Source organism: Macaca fascicularis, chromosome 4 (genome assembly GCF_037993035.2).
Source record: "Macaca fascicularis isolate 582-1 chromosome 4, T2T-MFA8v1.1".
NCBI classification, from domain to species: Eukaryota; Metazoa; Chordata; class Mammalia; order Primates; family Cercopithecidae; genus Macaca; species Macaca fascicularis.
The window spans coordinates 25,425,152-25,451,576 of record NC_088378.1 but is presented as its reverse complement, the minus strand read 5'-3'; the positions used below and the strand labels follow the sequence as shown (position 1 = coordinate 25,451,576).

The 26,425-nt window shown below is 39.6% G+C and overlaps 1 long non-coding RNA gene across 4 annotated transcripts in view; it reads right to left on the bottom strand.

The window, feature by feature from the left end:
• Positions 1–4,297: 4,297 nt before the first annotated feature.
• The window catches only part of LOC123572844 (uncharacterized), a 40,599-nt gene continuing 18,471 nt past the window's right edge, over positions 4,298–26,425 (bottom strand). For 3 of the 4 annotated variants that reach the window (XR_012433386.1, XR_012433387.1, XR_012433388.1), the window contains exons 3-4: positions 6,053–6,207; positions 4,298–4,519 (exon numbers count right to left, since the gene is read on the bottom strand). This is a non-coding gene — a long non-coding RNA (uncharacterized lncRNA). Of the gene's footprint in view, positions 4,520–6,052; positions 6,208–13,898; positions 13,987–26,425 lie in introns of those variants that run through there. The other variant, XR_006697391.2, reaches the window with a different exon arrangement.

Below are 26,425 nucleotides of genomic sequence, written 5' to 3'. Positions count from 1 at the left end.
TTCTAACCTCAGGTGATCCACCCACCTCGGCCGCCCAAAGTGCTGGGATTACAAGCATGAGCCACCACACCCATCTAGAAAACCACTCTTTAACACAAATTGGGAAAACATACAAAGAACGCTCCAAAATAAAATATATAAACTTTTTTTGCCTACAAAAATAAAGTCAAAGTTTACTTGGTTTATGTTTACAAATTATAACTATTAACTAGCAAAAAATTCAAGACTACACTGTTTTATCTATCATTATCTTTATAAAAGGTTAACCACAGATTATATCCTGACTTTTACTGGTAGTGATTTTCGGCCACTTCATGGTAAGACACTCAGTGAACCTATGAGAACAAGCTCTATGGAGCGATAAATCACTATAGTTCCTTTCCACGGTTTAGCCCTTCGAGGTTTCCCACATTGCTCATTTAATTACATTGTTGCCCATCATCTTTATCAAGTTTCAAAATCCTCTAGAATATAATAAAAGAATGCCAAAGAGAGTGTAGAAAAGTAGAGTAGAGTATATAGCAATGTAAAACTGTAAAATAAATTCCTTAAAAGTTAAAGTTAAATAATATGTGACACAATAGTTTTAGGAGGTTGTTTTTGTCCGTTCTCATGCTGCTAATGAAGAAATACCTGAGACTGGGTGATTTATGAAGAAAACAGGTTTAATTGACTCACAGTTTCACATGGCTGGGGAGGCCTCAGGAAACTTAACAATCATAGTGAAGTCCCCTCTTCACAGGGTGGCAGGAGAGTGAATGAGAGCCGAGCAAAGGGAGAAAAGCCCCTTATAAAACCCTGACCCCCATGATTCAATTACCTCCCACCTGGTCTCTCCCACAGCATGTGTGGATTATGGAAACTACAATTCAAGATGAGATTTGGGTGGGGACACAGTCAAACCATATCAGAGGTCATTTTCAAAGTTATAAAATAGTTCTTGGCCAGGCATAGTGGCCCACACCTGTAATCCCAGCACTTTGGGAAGCCAAGGCCGGTGGATCACAAGGTCAGGAGTTCGAGACCAGTCTGGCTGACACGGTGAATCCCCGTCTCTACTAAAATACAAAAAATTAGTAGGCTATGGTGGCACATGCTTGTAGTCCCAGCTACTCCGGAGGCTGAAGCAGGAGAATTGCTTGAACCCGGGAGGCGGAGCTTGCAGTAAGCCGAGATCAACCGCTGCACTCCAGCCTGGGCAACGGAGCGAGGCTCTGTCTCAAAAAAGATAATAAAAATTAAAAAAAAAAAATGGTTCTCAATTTTGTCAACTATAAAAATAAGGAGTTGGGTAGATGATCAATAATGTCCTATGTTTAATAGTTCTTTGATTTAATGGTGATTTGATTCCACTCTTTGATTTAAGGCTGGATGTGAATAAAAGCTCCTGCTTTGCCAGATCAGATTTTGTTTCCATTCAAACACAGGGTTATAGCTGTCACAATATTTTTGACCCAAATTTTGGCTTTGGAAAAAAAAATTATTCAGTAACTTAAATTATCCAAGTTGGTTCTTTTTATTGATTGCACTATTTTTCTTTTGGTCACATAGTCATAGTTCCTAGGCCAGAGCTTTACTACCAGTTACATCAATAAGTTATCTATTAGATTATCACTAAATTATCTATTAATTCCTTTCCAACCCAGATATAGTTTTCATATTTTAAATCCTGCCTCACATTAAATAGATCACTAAGAACTTTTATTTTGTTGATGTCACTCTCCATAAAAATCTACATAGCAGGTCACCAATGTATCAATCAATGCTTGCATCAATACTGAGGCTCTGATTAATTTGTGTGATTCAAAGCTTTCCAAATCTCTTCAGGAAAATTTACCCGCTCTCTAGAGTTAGCTGCTGAGGTACACTATCCTTCCTGGAAAACGTGAAGCTACAGTGAAATTAGAACTACTACCTGCTGGGCACAGTGACTTAGGCCTATAATCCCAGCATTTTGGGAGTCCAAGGCAGGTCGATCACTTGAGTCCAGGAGTTCAAGACCAGCCAGGGCAATAGGTTGAAATCCTATCTCTACAAAAAAATACAAAAAATTAGCTGGGCGTGGTGGTGTGCACCTGTATTCCCAGCTACTCAGGAGTCTGAGGTAGGAGGATCACTTGAGCCTGAGAGGTAGAGGATGCAGTAGCTGTGATTGTGCCGCTGCACTCCAGCCTGAGCTACAGAGCAAAACCCTGCCTCAAAAAAAACAAAGCAAAGTCACTACTGAGATACGTTCAAGTAGAATCACTTTTACATATAAAATCAATTGCTATTGTCTTTTCAGACTTGTTAGTAAGATCAGCTTTCTCATTTAGCAATTGATGCCTCAGTTTCCCCTTGCTTTTGTCACCCACCTGTAAAAAGTCCCACATCACAAAGGAGAAAGCAAAACTATTTAACATTGTTTGTAAATAATTCATTTAAAAATAATATTATAAATCTCACAATTATTCTTTCTTATGATATCTAATATTTTGCTACCAATACAAGTTTATCTTAAAGGGCAGTTAGCACGGGCAGTGGACCCAGCAAGCAAACTTCTCATTCTTGTTATTCACTGGCACATATTAAACTATGAGGGCTTTAACTTCTAATATCAAACAACATGTATGAGTGTGTCACTTTTCATTGTATTCAGCTCTCAATTTTCAAACAATTGAAGTGTTAGTAATTTTATAATTCTGGTCTAATCCAATGTCTTATCTATGTTTCTGTCACCAAAAGTCGCCTATACGGACTTGAACAAATAGAAGCTGCTCTCTCTCCACCTACCATCTTAGAGCAGCCACAAAGCTCCTCCAGACACATTCTTTTCTCTCTCCGTTGTTTGTCATTTTGAATTCTAAAAGTCTTGTGCCCCAGAAAGTCAAATGGCTGAATGTTTGAGATTATATCTTTATAAGCCTCCTTCACCTTTATTTCTGAAACTTGCCATTTCAGAAACACTCATGGCCTTGTTTAAATGGTTGTAGTTTTTTTCTAGTGTGGGAATGTGCATAGTCGGTAGAGTCAACTTTATTGTTCACAGGTTCTAAGTGGCTGCTTCAGGGTGAGGTCACTGAAGAAAAGGTGCCCTGGAATTAGGAAGACGTATCTGATAATCTAAGGTCAAAAGCTCTGTATTCTTTCAAACTACCACAACATTTAAAAGATAATTATTTAGGCCGGTCACGGTGGCTCGTGCCTGTAATCTCAACAGTTTGGGAGGCCGAGGCGGGTGAATCATGAGGTCAGGAGTTCAAGACCAGCCTGACCAATGTGGTGAAACCCCAGCTCTACTAAAAATATAAAAATTGGCTGGGCGTGGTGGCACGTGCCTGTAATCCCAGCTACTCAGAGGCTGAGGTAGGAGAATCGCTTGAACCCGGAGGCGGAGGTTGCAGTGAGCCAAGATCGTGCAACTGCACTCTGGCCTAGGCGACAGAGAAAAAGAAAAAAAGAAGAAGCTTTCTTTTTGACAATTATATCCTCCTTGTCAAAAGATATAATATATATAGCCAGGCGACAGAGTGAGACTCGGTCTCAAAAAAAAAAAAAAAAAAAAATATATATATATATATATACACACACACACACACACACACACACACACATACATATATACATAATTATTTAGGTCTTTCCTATGTGTTTGTCACTGAAATGAAACATTCATTCAATGAACTATTCAGCAGAAGTTGAACTAGTATTTATTCAGAAATTTTAATGATATGGGAACATGTTTATAATATAATGTTAAGCAAAAAATAAAAGGTATAGCCAGGCACAGTGGCATGGGCCTGTAGTCCCAACTAGTTGGAAGGTTGAAGCAGAAAGATTGCTTGAGCCCAGGAGTTCAAAGCTATAGTGCGCTATGATTACACCTGTGAATAGCCACTGCATTTTAGCCTGAGAACACAGCAAGAACCTGTCTCTAAATTTAAAAAATACATATATATGTTAAGTATAATCTTAACTGGGTAAAGAAAAAAGATTCATGCAAAAAAAGATAAGATACAAATCTGTCAAGTCGTTATCTTAATATGGTGAATAATCTTTTTTTCTGCTTAAGATTTATATATACACATATACACATACATATATGCACATATATATGCATATATATACATATATATATAAAACTAGCCTTCTATGATGAGCATGTCTTTCTTTGAAAATGAAGGGAAAAAACATTGTGAAAGGAAAATGGTCTACAAAGAGAATTTATCATCATAATCATCATCACACCTACCAATATTAAATGCTTATCACGTGTCATGCAATTTACCTGTATCATCACGAATCTTTACCACAAACATTGCAAGGGAAGCATGTTTATTTTTCAGAAGGTAAAACTGAGATTCAGGGAGATTATATAACTTTTCCAAAGCAACACAGGAAGAAACTGACAAAACAAAGATTCAAATACAAGTTTGCCTGTCTTCAAAGATTGTTCTCTTTCCATTATGCTATTGAAGGCAAGCAGAGATTTGGAATGATTCATGTAGTTTCCGCTCCTGTAATACATTTTGAAGAAATACTGAAGAAGAAAAATAAAACTCAGTCACTTTGAGGATAAAAAAAAGGTCACATGGATATAACATTTGCAATAGATCCAAAGCCTCATGAGACCAACATGCAATAAGAAACTGGACTCTGGAGAAAAAGAAGTCTTCTACAACTTACTTTAGGCAAACCATCATGATTTACTGTTAGATTATTTTGTTAAAAACTATAAGGGAACAGAAATGAAGGTTATTTTTAAAATCTCATCATCCTGCATGAACTGATTTAGCATACTACTACAAGTGGGTATAGAGATTTTATAAGAAACTTCCTCTGACGGTTCCAGAATAAGATCATTTCTGGAAAACGTCAAGTGTGTACCTTCAATTGAAGAAAAGTACTTTGTAGGGGAGTTAATGGAGAAACTTATTTGTCACTGTTTTGTGAAGTATTGAGTAAATTTTAGCTTCAGGCTATTACTCTTTCTAAAAGTAGTCTGGTCTTTATCAGTGATATGAGACTTCCCAGACACAAAGCACACTAGTTTTGCAAGTAACTGCACTTTCTTCTATCCTGTTATTTGAATATTATTGATACTAAGGCAGTATATGCATAATCATAATTCTAAAAATACATCAACTTATATTTCTTTGTGTGTTAATTTGGGTCTTGCCAAGTTTAAACTTCATGCATCCAAAGTAAATGGAAGATAATGCTACCAAAATTATTGAGATTGTGCATGAACAAGAATGAAATGAAAGATAGCAGTCAAGTTAATCAATTTTCTTAAGACTGGCCATATTTCAGTATTCTAGACCATTGGGGAAAAAAGCAGAATTAAAAGTAGGAAAGTTTGAGATTGATTATTGAAAAAGTATCTGGTATTATAGACCTAATCTTGCCTATAGGCATTTCACTCCTAGTCTTCAGAACAAAAGGTGTATTCATTCAGAATATTTAGTCACTAACTCATTCAGTCAACATATAAACAATGAACCCCGATTATGTGCCAGCAACACCAACTTCATAGGCATGAAGCCTGTACAGTTGCACAGGGCCTGTCTTCAGAAGGGATCTCCATTTGTTTTGAAGTTCTGCTGTTGTTGTCTTAAAATTCTAACAATTTTTTAGCTGGGGCATATTTTAATTTTGCACTGGACCCCACAAATTAAGTGCCAGCTACTGAGGATATAGCAGGGAACAACAAAGAGATAGTTCCCTCCCTCAGATCATTTATAGAGAGAATAAAAGCATTATATGCAACTAATAAAATTGTATTAGTTGTGTGATAAGGAAATATAGACTGAATATTGTGAAGACTGAAAGCACTCAGGAGATCTTTTATGCTGTTCAGAAAATAAATAAAATAAAATCTACTATTAAAATGATAATAGAGGCTGGGCACAGTGGATCACGTCTGTAATCCCAACATTTTGGGAGGCCAAGGTGGGCGGCTCACCTGAGGTCAGGAGTTTGAGACCAGTCTGGCCAACATGGTGAAACCCCATCTCTACTTTAAAAAAAAACAAAAACAAAAACACACACACATATACATATATATACATACACACAAAACTTAGCCAAGCATGGTGGTGTGTGCCTGTAATCCCATCTACTCAGGAGGCTGAGGCAGGAGAATTGCTTAAACCCAGGAGGTGGAGGTTGCAGTGAGCTGAGATTGCGCCACTGCACTCCAGCCTAGGTGACAGCGTGAAACTCCAACTCAAAGGAAAAAAATATGGGTAATAGATATCTACTTCTTATTTGTTCCCATGGCGTCAATCTCGCTATGATAAGAGTTGAAATCCAATAATTTTGTGGTTTATCTCTCCAATTCTGCTGACCTTTACCTTGCAATAGTTAATATACTTAAGGGAAATCTAGGACATCACAAGTCAGAACCATATCTGTGGCTTTTTCTGTCCTTGCCTCTGCAATTCTTATTCACAGTGCTTGAACTTGTGGTAAAATACGGTTGTAATCTTGGGTTACAGCTCTGGCAATGTTCAAAAGATGAGTCAAGAAAGAACACTATCATTAGCCCTTGTCATGTGAAGTTAAAAAATACCTTGTCCTGCCATAGCTCAGGGGAAAGTCTGAGCATATCTGCATTCAGCACTTTAAGCAGTTAGACATTTAATAGTGTGTTGGGTCTTTTCAGGTTGTTAAGGAAGAAGAGATACTCTCACAAGTTGACATAGGCTATGAGTGTTTGCTGTAGGAATAAACAAGAAATGGAGCACAGGAAATCTCAAACTTCTCGGCCTCCTGGAGTCCTGGGATAGCACAGTATGTAGAGAACGCACTATGTAGAGATAGCTGGTCTTGGGATTCAATTCCTTGCTGCATCGCTTTCTAGAGCAACTCAACTGCACTTACGGTTCCCACTGATTGCCAGCTACAGATGACATTCTTTGTTTCAGTGCCACTCAGCTCTGTGAAGACTTTTGTATATCTGCTATTCAGACTTACCAGAATAGAACAAATCTGATTAGAAAAGATTCACCAGGAGAGAAAATATCCTTTGCTCATTTCCTCATTATCTAGTGTAAGCACAGCTTCTATAAGAAATTCCACACAAGGGCGGGCGTGATGGCTCACGCCTGTAATCCCAGCACTTTGGGAGGCCAAGATAGGTGGATAGGAGTTTGAGACCAGTCTGACCAACATAGTGAAACCCTGTCTCTACTAAAAATACAAAATTAGCCGGCGTGGTTGCCTGTAATCCCAGCTACTCAGGAGGCTGAGGCAGGAGAATCGCCTGAATCCGAGCGGCGGAGGTTGCATTGAGCCGAGATCGCGCCACTGCACTCCAGCCTGGGTGACAGAGGGAGACTCCATCAAAGAAAGAAAGAAAAGAGAGAGAGAGAGAGAGAGAGAGAGAGAAAGAGAAAGAAAGAGAGAGAGAGAAAGAAGGAAGGAAGGAAGGAAGGAAGGAAGGAAGGAAGGAAGGAAGGAAGGAAGGAAGGAAGGAAGGGAGATAGAGAGAAAGAAAGAAAGAAAGAAAGAAAGAAAGAAAGAAAGAAAGAAAGAAAGAAAGAAAGAAAGAAAGAAAGAAAGAAAGAAAGAAAGAAAGAGAGAGAGAAAGAAAACAAATAAAAAAAGAAATTCCACACCAGACCATTTCCTACTGGCCAGCACACAGCTGCCCTTGACGCATATCCCAATCTCGGGTCCAAGCTAGAGTTTCAGTATCAATTGGTCAAAATGTGACAACTTCTATATAATTAGTTCAAAAAAAGTCAGGGTAAGACAGCCCTCCAAATATCATTGGTGTCAAGAAAAAAAGAAAGGATGAATTTGATTATTCTGAGTTCTGTTATATAGGAGTGCTAATGGGATGTGGGGAGTTGGGGGAGGGGGGCTTGAGAACATCAACAGCATGGAAAGGAAAATCCAAACATCTCAAATCTGCAGAGTTCCATAACATTTTTTATTTTTTCTATATATATTTAAATCTTCTTATCTCCTGATTTGAGTAAAAAGCTGTTTACACTAAAACATGCATTTCCAAGTTTGGAAATAAAAAGATCAGTAACAGAGGAGGAATTATGTGAACAAATGCCAAAGATCAGTGATGAGCTGTTGCACTTATGAGGAGCAGGGTTGCAGGCCACCTGATGGAATGTTATGCCCCTACTGCATCTGTGCTATTTGTGCCTGTGTTGCTCAATTAAGAGGTATTGAATACAGAAAACTTTTTAAGTGCTTCTCATTATTGAAGATTTGAAGGGCAGAAGGTAATTGAAATCTCCAGTCAGATACAGGTTTTTAAGGTCAAAGGAAGTCAGATGTAAGATATTTAACTACTTATGGCCGTTCCTTCATAGATGTCCCACAGCCTTTCACTTGTCAGTGTGCCCATCACAGCCACTTCCCAATATGCTCTATTAAACTAACATTGCCTTAGGTGCAGAGCCTTCAGCCCAGCCATGACTCAGACACCAGGTTGTAACCTGATGAAGGTAGGAGGGATAAATGGTTGCCTGGCATGGTGACATATTTGATTCCCTTTCTAAACCCTTTTTCGAAACATGTGTCAGCAGCCCAGGAGCATCTGCAGTGTCAGCTTAGCCAGCATGATAGGAAAGGAGGGGGAGAAGAAGGCGGGATCTTGATTTTTAAGGCCAGAGAAGGCATAATATAAAGGCAGCTTTCTGGATCTACACTTCACTGGAAAACAGCAAATTCACTGAGAATCAAGAACTGTTAAAAGGAATGGGAATTTAGAGATTGCCTATGAGATTGTTAGAAACTTTCTCTCTGTCTGGATAGCTCTAAATCCACATCATTAAATCTTCCCAAAAAATAGCAAGCCATTGAGTATATAGGCACAAAACACAGGACGTAAGCTAAAACTTTAGACTTCTACAATGACGTAATTATTTCATCTCTGTAAATTTTTATTTCTTCATCCATAAAATTTTTAAACTATCATTATTATGATTTTGAGACAAGGTCTCACTCTGTCACCCATGCTGGAGTACAGTGGTACGATAATGGCTCACTGTAACTTCCACCTCTCAGGCTCAAGAGATCTTCCAGCCTCAACTTCCCGAATAGTTGGGACTACAGGCATGCGCCACTGTGCCTAGCTAATTTTGTATTTTTTTTTTTTGTAGAAACTGATTTTTGCCATGTTACCCAGGCTGGTCTCAAACTCCTGAGCTCAAGTGACCCACCCGCTTCAGCCTCCCAAAGGGCTGGCATGTGTGAGTCAGGGCACCTGGCCCATCTATAAAATTTTTAAATGAGATATTAAGTTTCTTTCAGCTCTATGATTCTATATCTCACTATATACACAACCTAGAAATGTCTTAATTCTAGCACAGAGTTTACTTGTAAACAGGATCCATTGACAACTTTTCTAGGAGCCAGCTGCACTTTCCTAATTATCTTTGTGAACTTTTGTAGTTTCCTGTGGGGGAACTCCAATTTTCTTCCCAGAAGTAGAATCAGTAAATGTCTCAGACTCTTTAGACAAGACGAAGTAGGAAGGGTAAGGAAAACAAATACTAGAAATTGGCACCTGAACTCCACATGGCTATCTGCTGAGACATGACCCAAATCATTATATTTGCATGTCCTCTTAAGCAACACTGACATCACTTCCTCATCCTTCTCTGCCACACTCTGTGAATCATTTTCAGAAATCATTTCTGTATTTGGTAAGTAAACACTCTTAGTTGTTTCTGGAGGTAGATTTTTTTCACAGAGCAAAGACACAGAGAGGTGGAATGATTTGTCCCAACAGCCTTCAAAAAATCTAAAGTATGTAAATTTAAAAAGCACATGTTAATTCAATAGAAGGTGAAATATCAATTACATACTTCTTAGTAAAAGCTAAGGATATGTTATAAAAGTGGACCGATACAGAATAAGGTAGAAAGCTGAGGCAATAAACTGAGTCACACAGTTCACCAAAGCACATTGCTTTTAAACAACAAATTTCATTGTTTTTGAACTATCCTGAGCCTTAGTTCTCTCCCTACCTCACTTGGTGTGTGTAACCTTCACTCTTAGTTGTCTCAGAGACTGTCTTATTTCTTCCAAACAACATCATCATCAAAGTTTAAAAGGCAAACGTCCTGGCAAACTGCCTGAAGTTTTCAATCACACAGAAAGCATTTCCACCCTAGCCATAAATTTATCAACTAAATTAAAATATAGTGACTATTCTATTTAAATAAATGTTCCAGAGTTTTGTCTCAAATGTCAACAAATCCAGCATCAAGTTAGAGCAATATCCTGTTGTCAGATTTTCTCTCTATTAGATAAACTATGACTCTTCAGCTTATTCATGGGATGGGATTTAAACAGGCAGTTGACACAGAAGAAATGCAGCATAAGTGGAAGAACATATTTTTCGTTCAGCCTGATCCTCTAGGCTTTGGGGAAAGCCATGTGCCACCTATGCTTTTTCTCTACTGTCTACTTGTTCCCCCACTGCCAGACTCACTCCCCCGTAACTCCTCCGTGTCCTTCTCAAGTACGTATGCAACCCTAGGATGGGATACAGCATTGTGCAGACATAGAAAGTTGGTCTCCTATATGAGTGTGGGTTCATGATTAGAAGCAGGCAAAATGCCCCATCTCCTGCTACACATACCCAGATATGGCTACAGATTTTGGGTGTTCTTAATAGACAGTTTCCGGGGTGAAACTGAATACACTTAGGAGCCATTGTTAGCTCATAAAGATGGAGGCTGCTAACTGTGAATTAGAAATTTTCCACTTGAGCTGGGTATAATTTTGGTCTGGATCAAATTCTAGAAATGATGTGGAATATGAAGGAGTGTTTTCTACCTTTACAATTACACAAATGTCACTGTTTTGCATTATCAACCCCTAAGGGAGAATCAGGTGAAGCACTCTAAAATCAAACACACAGGATAAGTACTTTTCAAGAGTTTGAGGAAATGTTAAAGTCAAGATTAATGTATTAATGGTTCTATATCCTACTCTAAAATTTTCCCCACTGTTAAATATGAACTGGCTTTTTTAAAAATTTAAATTTTAAGGTCTGTGTGGGTTTTGTTGTTGTTGTTGTTATTTTATTTTATTTTATTTTATTTTATTTTATTTTATTTTATGAGACAGGGTCTCATTCTGTCACCCAGGCTGGAGTGCAGTATCACTATCACAGCTCACTGAAGCCTCAAACTCCTGGGCTCAAAGGATTCTTCTGCCTCAATCTCCTCAGTAGCTGAGACTACAGGTGCATACCAATGTGCCCGACAAATTTTTTAATTTTTGTGTGTGTGTGTGTGTGGAGACAGAGTCTCACTATGTTACCAAGTCTGGTCTTGAACTCTTAGGCTCAAGTGATCCTCTGGCCTTGGCCTCCTAAAGTGTTGAGATTACAAGTGTGAGCCACTACACCAGGCCATGAGGTCTGTGTTTTAAATGATAATTTGTGTGTTAAATTAAAATTATACACCAATGATGTACTTTGCAGCTATGATCTATATGCTTACATATTTAAAGCTAAAGCATTCCCATGATTTGAAATTCAGCAAGCCAAGAAGATAAAAGTGAGGCCTTCTTCCCACACTTTTTTTTCTTTTGTGACAGAGTTTTGCTCTTTTTGCCCAGGCTGGAGTGCAATGACATGGTCTCGGCTCACTGCAACTTGCTCCTCCCGGGTTCAAGCAATTCTCCTGCCTCAGCCTCCCAAGTAGCTGGGACTACAGGCACCTGCCACCACACCCAGCTAATTTTGTATTTTTAGTAGAGATGGGATTTCACCGTGTTGGCCAGGTTGGTCTCAAACTCCTGACCTCAGGTGATCCTCCCACCTTGGCCTCCCAAAGTGCTGGGATTATAGGCGTGAGCCACTGCACCCAGCCCCACACTTACATTCTGTCCACCCAGTTCTCTACCCTCCCACAAACCCTCTCCTCCAGCCAACAATAATCAGAACTGTCACATTCTTGTCTATCCTTCCCTAGGTCTTTTATGCAAATCCATTCATACCTTATTTTCTTCTTCCTCTTTAAACAAATGGTAGCATCTTATATAAAGTATTCTGTCCTTCCCACATCCCCCTCCACACTTAATATAGCAGAAAGATCTTTTTATATCTGTTTATAGTGATCTTCCTCATTCTTTTTTATGGCTGCATTGCATTTCAGTATAGGGAAATATCATAATGTATTTAATCAATTCTCTGTTTTGAACATTTAGACTTCTGTTTCCAATCTTTTGCTACTATGTTGAATCACAGGAAATGTTTCCATGTAAATGTTATTATTTTCCAGACAAATGTCCAAGTATATCTGTAGGATAAACTAGAAGTTGAATTGTTAGGACAAGTGATATGTAAATTTGCAGTTTTTATAGATTTTGGCAACTGATATATCAAACAGCCTAGCCAACTATGTCCTCGATTTGGTTGATATTTGTAAGTCTGATAGGTAAAAAATTGTATCTCTGTATAATTTTATCTACTTCTATCTTATAATAAGTGAATCTGGGCATCTTACCTTTTTATTTCTTCTTTCGTCTGTTCATGGTATGACTGTTTTTAGAGTACTCACAATATGGAATAGCTTTAGATTCTCTAAACAAATGAGATTTCTTATAAAATGTTCATCAACACATAGAATGTTTAATTTAATTATGTACTCATGGCCAGGCATGATGACTCACGCCTGTAATCCCAACGCGTTGGGAGGCCGAGGCAGGTGGATCACCTGAGGTCAGGAGTTCAAGACCAGCCTGGCCAATATGGTGAAACCCCATTTCTACTAAAAACACAAAAATTAGCCAGGCATAGTGGTATGCACCTGTAGTCCTAGCTACTTGGGAGACAGAGACAGGGAAATTGCTTGAACCCAGGAGGCAGAGGTTCCAGTGAGCCAAGATTGCATAACTGCACTCCAGCCTGGGCAACAAAACGAGACTCCATCTCTATAAAAAGAAAAAGACAAAAAATACACCCAATAATTAACTACCTCAAGAAAACTTGGCATTAAAATTTTTCTCTAAGTAAAGCAAACCTCAAGTAATGGTCACTTTCTCTGTCATATGATGTTTTTTACCATACATGATAAAAATTATTAAATTTACAGATATCTACATAATTTTCTCTAATCAATCCTAAATTCTATGACATTGAAGATATTTTTTAAAATTTATTTTTTATTTTTTCTACTAAATAATAATACTAAATGTCAGTTGCCACTGCATGTTTTATTTATTTATTAGAAATATTGCATTTGGTAATACAATTTCTCTCAAAACTATCAGGAATTACATTTTTCTCCATTTTTTTTTTTTCCTGAGTGCTTTTTAGCTCCGAATTATAATCAATCTGGGGGATGCCATGAACTATTTGGACCTGAAACAAAAATCATTATTCCATGAAGTAGATGAAAAAGAGAGCTGGGCGTGGTGGTTCACGCCTGTAATCCCAGCATGTTGGGAAGCTGAGGTGGAAGAATTGCTTGAGGCCAGGAGTTTGAGACCAATCTGGACAACATAGTGAAACCCCATATCTACATAAAATTTAAAAATTAGCCAGGTGTGGTGGTGCATGCCTGCAGCCCATCTACTGTAGTGGGGCTGAGATGGGAGGCTCCCTTCAGCCCAGGAGCTCCAGCCTGCAGTGAGCCATGCACTGCACTGAGCCATGCCACTGCACTCCTTCCTGGCTCACTGCACTGAGCCATGCCACTGCACTCCTTCCTGGCTCACTGCACTGAGCCATTCCACTGCACTCCTTCCTGGCTCACTGCACTGAGCCATGCCACTGCACTCCTTCCTGGGCAACAAAGTGAGACCCTGTCTCAGAAAACAAACAAAAAAAAAGAAAGAAAGAAAGAAAAAGAAAAAAGATAACGAAAGAAAGTAAATAAAAGAAAAAGAAATTTGCAAACTTCTAAGGGGATTGTTCAGACACTGTGGCTCACCTAAGGGTGCTTTTAATTTTTCTGACTGACAGTGAAGTTGCAGTTCTTCTGAAAAATATGTAGCATCTGGGGATTTGTGGGTAAAAGGTACCTGAAAGAATGGATCCAAAGAAGAGGAATGAGGAAAAAAATGGGGTGGTTTTCTTCACAAATTCATGACACGTTCATGTAATATCTGTGATAGAATAAATACTCACAAATTTAAACATATTAGCTGGGTGTGATGGCTTGCGTCTGTAGTCCCAGCAACTTGGCAGGCTGATGTAGGAGGATCACTTGAGCTCAGGAGTTTAAGGTTACAGTGAGCTATGATCACAGTACTGCACTCTGGGTGACAGAGCAAGACCCTATCTCTATAACATAAAACAGTAATAACAATAATTAATAAACAAATTTAAAGTTAATGCTGACAATTATGGAGTGTATTTAACTTTACCATTCTTTTACTTTAGTTCCGAAAGTGTGCTTTATTAATAAACTGATTGGTAAAGTTAGTCAAATTATAAACAAATATTTATTGAGTGATTACCATGATAGACTAGGCTCTGCAGAGACAGCATTGAATGAAAGAGAAATTTCCAGGCGGATCGCTTGAGGTCAGGAGTTTGAGACCAACCTGGTCAACATGGAAAAACTCCATCTCTACTGAAAATACAAAACTTAGCCAGGTGTGGTGGCACAAACCTAAAATCTCAGCTACTCAGGTGGATGAGGTGGGAGCATCGCTTGAACCCGGGAGGTGGAGGTTGCAGTGAGCCATGATTGCACCACTGCACTTCAGCCTGGGCGACAGAGAAAAACACTGTCTCAAAACAAACAAACAAACAAAACAAACAAAAAGAGAGAGAGAGAGAGAAATGTCCCACTTTCAAGAAAGTCACATTCTTTGGGGACCAGACAGAAAATAATAATGAAAATAAAAAACCCCTCAGAAATATAAAAGAAATAGATACCCAAAAAAGATGGGTTTTATAGTTAATAACTGACAAAATAAAGCACTCTACATGTACTCCTGTGTTCCTAAGGCTTACTGATTTTCAAAACAACCTTTCATGTGTCCAAATGAGTCATTAATTACGACGTTAAAAGTAAAGCGCTCAAGTGGAAACAGCCTACAAAGTACAACCATTAAATTTCTGATTCTTTGTGGTATATTTGGTCCTTTGTTGTACGCCAACTACAATTCTATCCATAGACATACGTATATGTAAGAATCTAATGAACAACCCCTTGTCAAGAAATGGGTTAGATGGGCCAGGTGCGGTGGCTCACGCCTGTAATCCCAACACTTTGGGAGGCAGAGGTGGGCTGATCAGCTGAGGTCAGGAATTCAAGACTAGCCTGCCCAACATGGTGAAATCCCGTCTCTACAAAAATACGAAAATTAGTCAGGCGTGGGGGCAGGCGCCTGTAATCCCAGCTACTTGGGAGGCTGAGGCAGGAGAATCCCTTGAACCTGGGAGGCGGGGGTTGCGGTGAGCGAAGACCGTTCCATTGCACTTTAGCCTGGGCGACAGGGGGATACTCTGTCAAAAAAAAAAAAAAAAAAAAAAGAAAAGAAAAGAAAAGAAAGAAAAGAAAAGAAAAAGAAATGGGTTAGGTGATCTGGTGAAACATGGCTTTACTAAGTTGAACGGTGGGCCAAATTGGATTCATAGGGGAATAGAATTATAAAATAGAAGCTTCAGAATGTAATAAAATTTAAATAATTATGAGGGAAGGAGGGAAAAAGGGGGGAAAGCTTAGAAAAACTTTCAAGTGCATAAATTTGGCAATGCTTTAATTGTAAAATATGATTAATGAATATGACAGAATTTGGAGAACTTAAAAGTACAAATTGTTTACAGTCCCAGTCGAGGCATAACTGCTGGCTAAATCTGTAACTGTTGAAAATTTCTCCACTGTTTTCTTACTTAATCTTCAGCCAAGTATCTATTTCCTTTTGCTCTTAAAGCCAGATTAATGACATTTTAATTTTTACATTTTTTTTTCTCTTACCTACAGATTTAGGAGCAAGTTCATGTAGCCAATAAATTAAAATTGAAAGCAGTCCAGGGAAAAAGAGCAATAAACCAAGGCAAAAGGTTCTTTAATGTTACTTCAGATGCACACAGTGTGTTATGAATCTGAAATAAGGCTGGGTGTGGTGGCTCACGCCTGTAATCTCAGCACTTTGGGACGCCAAGGCAGGCGGATCACCTGAGGTCAGGAGTTCAAGACCAGCCTGGCCAACATGGTGAAACCTGGTCTCTACTAAAAATACAAAAATTAGCTCGGTGTGGCAGTGTGCAACTGTAATCCAAGCTACTCAGGAGGCTAAGACAGGAGAATCGCTTGAACCCAGGAGGCGGAGGTTGTAGTGAGCCGAGATCACGCCACTACACTGCAGCCTGGGCAACAGAACAAGACTCTGTCTCAAAAAAAAAAAGCTGGGCACTGTGGCTCACATCTGTAATCCCAGCACTTTGGGAGGCTGAGGCGGGTGTATCAGCTGAGGTTAGGAGTTCGAGACCAACCTGACCAACATGGTGAAACCCTGTCTCTACTAAAAATACAAAATTAGCAGGCAGTGGTGGCTGGCCTGTAATCCCACCTACCTCGGAGCCTGAGGCAGAAGAATCGCTTGAAGCCAGGAGATGGAAGTTGCAGTGAGCCGAGATCGTGCCATTGCACTCCAGCCTGGGCAACAAGAGTGAAACACTGTTCCAAAAAAAAAAAAAAAAAAATCTGAAATAGGCCAGGCCCAGGCGTGGTGGCTCATACCTGTAATCCCAGCACTTTGGGAGGCCAAGGTAGATGGATCACGAGGTCAGGAGATGTAGACCAGCCTGGCCAACATCGTGACACTCTGTCTCTACCGAAAATACAAAATTAGCCAGGCGTGGTGGCCAGTGCCTGTAGTCCCAGCTACCCAGAGTCTGAAGCAGGAGAATAGCTGGAACCCAGGGGGCAGAGGTTGCAGTGAGCTGAGATCGTGTCACTGCACTCCAGCCTGGGCAACAAAGCGAGATTCCATCTCAAAAAAAAAAAAAAAAAAAAAAAATCTGAAATAATCTTGTTCAACATTATGTGTACTTAATTATTCTTTTTCTCCCCAACTAAGCTGATGACAGTAGTGTCTTTGTCTATTTTGCTCAATACCTTAAACGCCAGTACATTTCAGGGTGCCAGGTATACAGTTAAGTTTTTATTAAATATTTGTTCAGGCCAGGTGCGATGGCTCCAATCCCAGCACTTTGGGAGGCTGAGGCAGGCAGATAGATCACTTGAGGTCGGGAGTTTGAGACCAGCCTGAGCAACATGGCAAAATCCCATCTCTACTAAAAATACAAAAATTAACTAGGCATGGTGGCACACACCTGTAATCCCAGCTACTTGGGAGGCTGAGGCATGAGAATCGCTGGATGCCGGGAGGCCAAGGTTGCAGTGAGCTGAGATCTTGCCACTACACTCCAGCCTGGGCGACAGAGCAAGACTCTTTCTCAAAAAGAAAAAATAAAATTTGTTCAACAAAAAAATCAAAAGATGAGCTATCATTTAAACGGTACACCTAAATTCTAACTTAAAAGCCTTCTCTCGTACAGCTTAAAATTTTTTTTTCTTTTCTAGCTTCCATTTGAAAAAGAAATATTAGTTTAACATAATTAAATTAAACATTAGATATATCAATATCAAACAGTTGATATATCATATCTACTGTTTATCAAGTTAGACATTTGATATCAATATTGAAATAATTTATTAATATTTTGATGATAAACTTAAAATCCACTTTAAAGAAATAGACGGGTGAATGTTGGTTTTAGTTAACTGTTATTAACTCAACTTAGACCAAACTTGAAGACCAAATCTTTTTTTTTTGAGATGGAGTCTTGCTCTGCCACCCAGGCTGGAGTGCAATGGTGCGATCTCGGCTCACTGCAACCTCCACCTCCCGGGTTCAAGTGATTCTCCTGCCTCAGTCTCCCAAGTAGCTGGGATTACAGGCACCCGTCACTCTGCCCAGCTAATTTTTTGTATTTTTACTGGAGCCGGGGTTTCACCATGTTGACCAGGCTGGTCTCAAACCTTGTGATTCACCCGCCTTGGCCTCCCAAAGTGCTGAGATTACAGGTGTGAGCCACCGCGCCCAGTCCAAATCTTTTGAAGAATATCATAGGTCACAGATAAGGATCCTTATTTGTTTTATTTTCTATTTATTTCCACCCCCTCATGTTTTGAAATAATTTAAGGCAACGTTATTGACTCACTTGCATGCTTGCTATTATAGTTATTAAATTCTCAAATTACCTAACCTGTTTCTAGGCACATAAAAGATTCTTAATACATCAGTGAGATAAGACTTACATTACATTTACTCAGAAAAATAGCCAATCTAATTAATGAGACACAGAAAATAATAACAATTCCTAGGGTTTAGCTTTTCTCTTATAATATTTATGTTAGCTTAATACTTTCTAAACTCTCATATACATGCATACATATGTCATTCATCGATCATCATTTACTTTTTATGACTCTAGCCTACCCATTGCTTGGTCCAGACTAATATCAGGCACCAAAGAAAGTAAAATCATCCTTCTAAAATGTTGCATTATTTCTAAAGTTCTGAAAGAGAGATTACATTTTGCGAAGCACAGAATGTCCAACTAGGGAGTGACTTGGTCATTTTGATCTAACCAAGTATCTCATGTCTATGATTTGAGGTTACATTGTTTGCAAAAACAGAACTTCAGTTGTCAATGCTGCAATTTTTCCTGGTCTCTGTTATGCTCAGAACTTACAAATATTATATTTATAACGATGCCATCTAAAAAGCAACATGACCTTTAGATCCACAGATCAATCTTCAGGTGAAAATCTAAGAAGATGATGATATGGAACATTACAGTGAGGAATAACTTTAAAACAGAATGCCCGAGGCCGGGCGCGGTGGCTCAAGCCTGTAATCCCAGCACTTTGGGAGGCCGAGACGGGCGGATCACGAGGTCAGGAGATCGAGACCATCCTGGCTAACATGGTGAAACCCCGTCTCTACTAAAAATACAAAAAACTAGCCGGGCGAGGTGGCGGGCGCCTGTAGTCCCAGCTACTCGGGAGGCTGAGGCAGGAGAATGGTGTAAACCCGGGAGGCGGAGCTTGCAGTGAGCTGAGATCCGGCCACTGCACTCCAGCCTGGGCGACAGAGCGAGACTCCGTCTCAAAAAAAACAAAACAAAACAAAACAAAACAAAACAAAAAAACAGAATGCCCATGTGGCAGTCATAAAAAGGAACTACATACTTTTTCTACTCAGAATCTGTATTTTAAAGATGTAAACAGCCAAGGTATCAAAACAACCCATTTGTGTTATGTCTCCTGTGTCTATTCAAAATGAGAAGTTCAAGGAAATTCACTAGGTATTTTAAATAAACACTGCTGGTTAATGTCCTTACCCCAGAACAAGGAAGAGCTCGAGACTCTCTTCCTAGCAGGTAAAAAAATGCTTCTTATATCCAAAAAATGTAAACTCTTTTACATACATTATAAATTTTCTCATTAAATAGCTTAGTTAACAAAAGAAAAGCCCCTCAAAATGTACAAAAATGAGTGGTCATTTAAAAGACAAAAAAAAGGAGAGCATGGTGGCTTACGCCTGTCATTTCAACCCTTTGGGAGACCTAGGTGGGTGGATTCCTTGAGCTCAGGAGTTTGAGACCTGGGCAAAATGGCAAAACCCCGTCTCTACCAAAAATACAAAAATTAGCCAAGAGACTGAGGTGGGAGGATCACTGGAATCTAGGAAGTCAAGACTGCAGTAAGCCATGATAGTGCCATTGCTGTCTCCAGCCTGAGTGACAGAGTGAGATTCTGTCTCTAAATAAATAAATAAATACAAAAGGAAATTATTTATTTGTGCTAAGACACTATAAGTTATATAATGCTCTAAAAGTAAAATGAGATCTATAAAGTATCAAGTCCCAGTGCCCCATGCCCCTACCTCTGCTCTAGAACGCAAATAGGAGGATGTCTTTGATGAAAGTGTCATCTCCTTACTGAATGCTGTCAACAAAAGAGTCAAACTCTGTAAAATATTTGAAGAGATTTATTCTGAGTCAAATATGAGTGACCATGGCCTGTGACACAGTCCTCAGGAGGTCCTGAGAACATGTGTCCAAGGTGGTTGGGGCACAGCTTGGTTTTATACATTTTAGAGAGGCATGAGACATCAATCAAATACATTTAAGAAAATACATTGGTTTGGTCTAGAAAGGCGGGAGGAACAACTCAGGGGATAGGAGTGCTTCTAGGCTTACAGGTAAATTTACACATTTTCTGATTTTCTGGCTGACAATTTATTTGTTTGTCTAAAGACCTGGGATTGATAAAAAGGAAATGTTGGAAATGTTCAGGTTAACGTAAAAGATTGTGGAGACCAAGGTTCTTTTGAAGTTTTATAGTGGCTGCCCTTAGAGACATTAGATGTTTCCTATTCAGATCCTTAAAAGGTGCTAGACTTTTAGTTAATCTCTTTAGGATTGGGATGGCCTGGAAGAAAAAGATCTAGCTATGTTAACAGAGATTATTTACAGGTGCAAATTTTCCCCCACAAAGGACAGCTTTGCAGAGCCATTTCAATATATGACAAAGCAGCATGTTTCGGGGTAAAATATTTTGACTTTCTTCTTTGTCACATAATGTTATGCCAGAGTCAGATTGGAAAGTAAGTCACGACGTATAGGGTTAAATAAAATCCATCTGATTAAAATTTATGGTGTGTAGAGCATGACCCTCCAGACCCCTTAGATAGGAATTTGGGCAAAATAAAAAAAATCAGAGCTTAGCTCTCAAGGCCAAGCACCAACATGCTATGTGCTGATTAAGTGTTATTTCATTACAGCTTATAATAGCTGCATGAGGGTTATGGCCACTTCACAGAACAAGAATCTGAAGCTTGAAGAGGTGAACTATACAGCTAGTAAGAGGTAGTTTTAAAGATTTGAGCTTGGCCGGGCACAGTGGCTCATGCTTGTAATCCCAGCACTTTGGGAGACCGAGGCAGGCAGATCATGAGGTCAGGAGTTCGAGACCAGCCTGGCCAACATGGTGAAACCCCATCTCTACTAAAAATACAAAAATTATCCGGGCTTGGTGGAGCATGCCTGTAATCCCAGCTACTGGGGAGCCTGAGGCAGGAGAATCACTTGAATCCAGGAAGTGGAGGTTGCAGTGAGCCAAGACTGCGCCACTGCACTCCAGCCTGGTTGACAGAGCAAGACTCTGTCTCAAAAAAAAAAGAAAAAAAAAAAAATTTGAGTCTAATTCAGGGGGCGTGCTCTTATCCTCTCTATACCACTTATGCCACTTCCCAAGGTGAAAAGAAGTTGATTAGTGAGCTACCTATACCTCTTATACACACTTTTCTTGTTGCACTTTTTGGCACTATATACTGTTCATCGTTATTTACCTCTTGATTTCCTCTTCTAGAATTTGAGTTTTCTAAAGACAGGTTCTGCATCTTATTTATCCCCATAGTCCCAACGCAACTCACAGCCTTGAAACTTTTGAGGCAGGTACTCAGTGACAGCTGAGACGAACTGAAAGAATCTATTTATTTGACGTCCTACAAAAGTTTGCTAAATTCAAAAACAGACCCAGGCAATGTGTTGCTAAATAGTCTTAAGTAACTTGCACATTATAGTCCCTTTAAGCAAAATAGTTAGCTGTTCAAAAACAGCAAGATAATGAAAAAGAGACATGTGAAGAATGTAGAAACGCACAAACACACATACCCTGAAAGGAATCTTTTCCTTTTGATAACAATGGAATGTTTCTAGTTGGTCATTAATTTAACAACATTGTTTTCCCTAAAAGGTACAACTTAATGTTATTTGGGGAATGATATAATATTTTGAGGCCGGGCGTGGTGACTCATGCCTGTAATCTCAGCACTTTGGGATGCCAAGGTGGGTGGATTACTTGAGGTCAGGAGTTTGAAACCAGTCTGGCCAATATGCTGAAACTCTGTCTCTACTGAAAATACAAAAATTAGCCAGGTATGGGGTGGCGCATGCCTGTAATCCCAGCTACTCGGGAGGCTGAGGCCAGAGAATTGCTTCAACCCAGGAGGCAAAGGTAGTAGTGAGTGGAGATTGCGCCATTGCACTCTGGCCTGGGCGACAGAGCAGGACTTTGTCTCAAATAATAATAATAATATTTTGATCGGTATGTAACTATGTAGCCACGTATACAAAGTTGTACTTCATTTCTAGCAAGCTACTGCTTTCAAGTACAAATACCATGAGAAAACTGGCTATTAACAGAGCTGAACGGTGCCATTCCTGATTGTTTAAATCAGAAGCTCCTTCAGAAGCAGTAATTCTTCATCAAGAGGAGAGCATCTTCTAAAATGTAAAACATTGTTTTCTAAGTGTGGCCCTTGTAATTAGCTGACTTGCTTGTTAGGCAGATTTTTGGGCTTTGCAGTCCTGGCGGATCAGACTCTTCTGAGATTGTGCTCAGGAATCTGTACATTTGACAAACTCCCTCAGTGATTCTGATGCACAGAAAAATTGGAGAATCACTGTAGTAACCTGACCAAATATCTTCCTCCAACTGGCTCCTTTGTTTCTGGGGTCTGACTCTTTAATTGCTGTAGACTGTCTCAGCTTTAACCACCTAAATGTAGTTTCAGATTACAACCTAAGTGTAGATCTTCACATTACTGAAGGCTGTCGTTATTTCCCTTGGAATGCTTGAATCCGTGGATCAAGTTAATCCCAACCCCAAACACTTTAGTGAAGTCCCTACAGAACAATCTTCTGCTAGCATTGTCTGTGGAATCCGGAACAAACCCTATCAACTTCTACCTTATCAGATTTCTGCCACTACCTAGAATGTCAGCCTATACCAGCCAGAACAAAAGCTGATGGAACCCAACATTCTGCTTTTCCCTGTTACTGTGAGTCACAAAATCCTGACCTAATGAAACTATTTCTTGCCTACTAACCTCACTGCTAAGGCGCATCCCACGAATCTCTCATTCATATATCCCTCTGGTCGCCATCCTGTCTTCACTGAAATGATTTTCCTCTGATGGCCTGTCATCCACCACAGACTACCTGGAGCGGAGGCAGCTCATTCTACCACATCACTTTTTCTATAGTCTCTAAAGATCATATCGACCTTCCCCTAACTTCGCTATCCTTTGTGGTTCACGTTTCTTGACTCATGAATATTTTCCTCTGCAAATGCCTCTTGACCAATGAATGTCTTTATCCATATGAATCATTCATTTATTTATTCATTCGATAAAATGTATTGAATTTTTATTATATCAGGTGCAGGAAATAAAAAATTAATGATAAGCTAGTAAGAGAAATAGTAAGTAAATGATTATATTGCAAACTATTGTTGTAATAATACAATATATTGAAGAAATGATTACATCTGTGCATTCAACTAGCACCTTAGAATTCCAAATCTTACCTCCAGTTCCGAGCTCTCCTCTGACTCAATGACAAGAATTGCCAATGCGTATCAAACATCTAAACCCAAAAATTTTAATATTTTCTACTAAGCTCCTTCTCCTGTCTTCCGTATATCTCATCATCATCAGCTATGCAAATTCCTTAATTAGAAACCATAAGACAAGGATAGTGAGCTCAAATGGTTACAGAGGAGAAAAAGAATTCATGAGTGAAGCAGGGCAGTAGTAAACAACGGGGAATGATGACAACTGTGGTCAACTGAAAATCTTAGCTTCATTTTTAGGAGACAGTCACGACTCAATTCCTACCAGTTACTGCAACTCAGGAACACAGACTCAGTGTTGGCCATATCTTTAATTTTTTTTTTTTTTTTTTTTTGAGACTGAGGTTTGCTGTTGTTGCCCAGGCTGGCGTGCAATGGTGCAATCTCGGCTCACTGCAACCTCCGCCTCCCGGGTTCAAGCAATTCTCCTGCCTCAGTCTTCCTGGGTATCTGGGATTACAGGCATGCGCCACCACACCCGGTTAATTTTGCATTTTTAGTAGAGATGGGGTTTCTCCATGTTGGTCAGACTGGTCTTGAACTCCCAACCTCAGATGATCCACCCGTCTCGGCCTCCCAAAGTGCTGGGATTACAGGTGTGGCCACCAGCTTATATTTCAATTTTTACAAGAGCTTTGAGTCCAGATGTTTGTGAGTGATTTCCTTTTTTTTTTTTTTTTTTTGAGATGGAGTCTCATTCTGTCACCCAGTCTGGAGTATAGTGGTACCATCTCAGCTCATTGCAACCTCTCCCTCCTGGTTTCAAGCGATTCTCCTGCCTCAGCCTCCCGAGTACCTGAAATTACAGGTGCAAAACACCACATCTGACTAATTTTTATTTATTTATTTATTCATTTTTAAATTTTTTAGTAGAGACAGGGTTTCAACATGTTGGCCAGGCTGGTCTCAAACTCCTGACCTCAGGTGATCTGGCCACCTCTGCCTCCGCCTCCCAAAGTGTTCAGATTACAGGCGTGAGTCTCCATGCCCAAATTTCCTAGTTTTTAAAACATTGCACAGCCAGTTAAGAATCACCAATGGAGGCCGGGCGCGGTGGCTCAAGCCTGTAATCCCAGCACTTTGGGAGGCCGAGACGGGTGGATCACGAGGTCAGGAGATCGAGACCATCCTGGCTAACACGGTGAAACCCCGTCTCTACTAAAAAATAGAAAAAACTAGCCGGGTGAGGTGGCGGGCACCTGTAGTCCCAGCTACTTGGGAGGCTGAGGCAGGAGAATGGCGTGAACCCAGGAGGCGGAGCTTGCAGTGAGCTGAGATCCAGCCACTGCACTCCAGCCTGGGCCACTGAGGGAGACTCCGTCTCAAAAAAAAAAAAAAAAAAAGAATCACCAATGGAGACCAGGCATGGTAGCTCACACCTGTAATCCCAACAGTTTGGGAGGCTGAGGCAGATGGCTCACCTGAGGTCAGGGTTCTAGACCAGCCTGGCAAAACCACATCTCTACTAAAAATATAAAACTTAGCCAGCAGAGGTGGTGCATGCCTGTAATCCCAGCTACTCGGGAGGCTGAGGCACAAGAATCGCTTGAACCTGGGAAGCGAAGGTTGCAGTGAGCCAAGACTGTGCCACTGGACTCTAGCCTGGGCAACAGAGGGAGACTCCATCTCAAACAAAAAAAAAGAATCACTAATGGATTCAAAGCATTGGCTGAAAAGTTGTGAGGCACTATGGGCATCACATTTTAATGTATCACTGCATGAATTACTTATTAATTACAAAAGGGAAAAGGCATGTTTACCATGGAGAAGCTTGGTATAGATCACCTTGAGCAAGTAGTCAAACTTAGCATCACCAGTAACAATAACTGAACAAACTTACATTATGTGACCCTGCTACAAATCAATGGTGCGTGCACTAGAGTTTCCAAAATATTAAACCAGAATAGAATCATGAGGAAACCAACCAGACAAATCGAAATTAAGGCTCAGTCTACAAAACAACAGACCTGAGCTCATCATGAATGCCACAAAATGGCATAGCACATAGCACATATTGAGTTCAGTACAATCTTTGGTTTCAGGGATCCACTGGGGGTCGTGGAATATATCCCCCATGGATAATGGGGTGCTGTACTGTGGTCCCTACTGTGTCCCTGTCTCTTCAAATTATGAGTTCCTTGAGAGCAGGAACACAGTATGGTGCATAGTGCTTGGGAAACTTAAATAAACATTTGATAAATTGACTAATTTTTAAAAACAACTTTATTTTGCCTGTTTCTATTTCACTGCTTTCTCTGAAAAAGCTTAACTATAAAGAAAAAGCCAAAGAGATGGGTCACCTATGCGATGCAACTAAGCATTAGAAGGAAGGTAATTGAAAACAAATTGACAAAGTGCTCTAAAGAATTACAAGCTTCCAAAGCAAAATTCAGTTTCTAGACCTGTCCTAGATAAGCCGAAATTAAATGCCAAAGCCAAGGCCTTCAAAGCATAATAGAAGAGTTTTGCTGCTGTGAGGTGTTAAGGGCTTAATTTCTCTGCTTCTAAATGTCTGCGCTCTAAAGATCTTCTGTTTCTTGGGAAATTCTAAACATATTACCATGGCATTTTCAATGCAGGGGTCTGTTTCCTGTAACTCTGTGCCTCCTTTCAATTAAGATCAAACAGAATTTAACATGAAGCGGAGGTAGGACTCTTTCTCAAGTTAATGTTAATTATAACTTTGGTGGATGTGTTGCAGCTTGTTCTCAGCCTGTCTGATTTTATGAACAGACAGGAGCAAAAGCTTCAAGGAGACTGAGCATTCTAACTCTATTATTATGTTTGCCTGTAATAATACCTAGAAATTTTTTTCTTCCCAGAAAACTTTCATATAAATATTTATTTCACTGAAAACATTATCCTTCACTAGAAGCTAACAATAAAATTGTCTCTATTCAATTCTGATATATATTCTTTTGGTAACTAAAAGGAACTCATATGTTTTGTTCCTATATATTAATGTAAAATTTGCCAACTCAAAAATATAATCAAATAATTTACTGTTGTGTAAA